The sequence below is a fragment of the Chenopodium album genome, chromosome 2 (assembly GCF_948465745.1).
Source record: "Chenopodium album chromosome 2, dcCheAlbu1.1, whole genome shotgun sequence".
NCBI lineage: Eukaryota > Viridiplantae > Streptophyta > Magnoliopsida > Caryophyllales > Amaranthaceae > Chenopodium > Chenopodium album.
The window spans coordinates 44,317,311-44,318,840 of record NC_137835.1 but is presented as its reverse complement, the minus strand read 5'-3'; the positions used below and the strand labels follow the sequence as shown (position 1 = coordinate 44,318,840).

At 41.0% G+C, this 1,530-nt stretch overlaps 1 non-coding gene across 1 annotated transcript; it reads right to left on the bottom strand.

Annotated features, from left to right (window-relative positions):
* Window positions 1–811: 811 nt before the first annotated feature.
* On the bottom strand, window positions 812–918 carry LOC145608880 (small nucleolar RNA R71). The gene has a single exon (XR_014105938.1). It is a non-coding gene; the product is annotated as a small nucleolar RNA R71 (small nucleolar RNA).
* Between the last annotated feature and the right edge of the window lie 612 nt (window positions 919–1,530).

Sequence of the window (1,530 nt, the reverse complement as noted above, 5' to 3'; positions counted from 1 at the left end):
CATATTGGACACCCCCGTATCCCTAGCGTCATTTTCTATTGATTTTAATCATCATTTTCTTGCTTATTTGTAGTTTTAGTGTTCTTACTCAACAAAACCAACAAAAACAATCCCCTTTTCACTCTTGCATTAGTGATATTTGATGTTAAATTAGCGTGCTTCCCTAGTGGTTCAACCCTATACTTGCCACTAACTAGTTTAGTGCAGGTTTAGGTATTATAAATGATAAATTTGGTTAGGGTAGTAGTTTAACGACCTATCTAACCCGCGATCAAATTTTGGCGCCGTTGCCGGGGAAGCGGCTTGTTTAGCGTCTATTTTTGCTATTGTTAGAGTCATTTTATTTGCTTTCCTTTCTTTTATTTTGCTTGCTTAATCCTACTTGTCATTGCTAATCGTGTGCTTAGTTTTGTTTTATTCAAAGTGAGATATGGCAAGACAAGAGGATGACCTTCTTTTTAGGGAGTTTGGAAACCCGGAAATCTATGAGCTCACGAGTGGTATACTTCTCCCGACCACCGAGACTAATTTCACAATCCATCCACAATATGCTAGGATGGTTCAAATTGAGCAATTTTCCGGAGGCGTAAGTGAAGACCCTATTGAGCATTTAGACCGATTCCTTGAGTTGTGTGCAATGATGCAAACAAATGAAGTGAGCCAAGATTACATTCGTATGCATCTTTTTCGGCAATCTCTCACCGGAAGAGAAAATAAATGGCTCAAGCTTTTGAAGCCCAACTCTCTCACCACATGGAAGGAAGATGCAAAGGCCTTTCTCAAGAGGTTCATTTCCGATGAGCAAACCGCAAAAATGAAGAGGAAGATAGCTTCCTTTGAGCAGGAACTGGATGAAACTCTTGGGGAAGCATGGGAAAGGTTTAAGGATTTGATTAGAGCATGTCCTCATCATGAATTGAACCGTAATTTGCTCATGAGATTCTTTTATGATGACTTGGAGCCAATGTCAAGGACCAATCTAGATGTGGGTGCCGGTGGCCAATTGATTAAGATCCCTCAAAGCCAAGTTGAAGCTACAATTGAAGAAGTGGCTACTAGCTATTCTTGGGGAGGCCGAAGAAGGTCCCAAGGGAAGAAAGGAGATCTTTATGAGTTGGAGAAAGTCGGCCAACTTAAGCACATAGTTGAGCTCTTGAATAAAGGTCTTTCCAAGTTGAACTCAAGTGTTGGTTTGTGTTCAAAACCTTCACATATCATTGATTTCTCATGTGCTCGTTGTGGTGGGTCGGATCATGATGCATCCTATTGTAGAGAGTTCAATCTCAAGCATGGTGAAGTTTTGACTTTGAGGGAAATAGAGTTTGTAACCCAAGCTCAATCCCAACAACTTCAACAACCTCCAAGGCAAGAAAACTCCTACCCCCAAGATGGACCTCTCTTCAATCCACCAACCCAAAACTTTTCCTACCTTTCCAACCAAGTAGAGAACTCCCAAGATCAAAATCATGACCTATTTCCTCAAGCATATGAAGAAAAATCCCCACCCGACAACACACAAACCCAAATTCT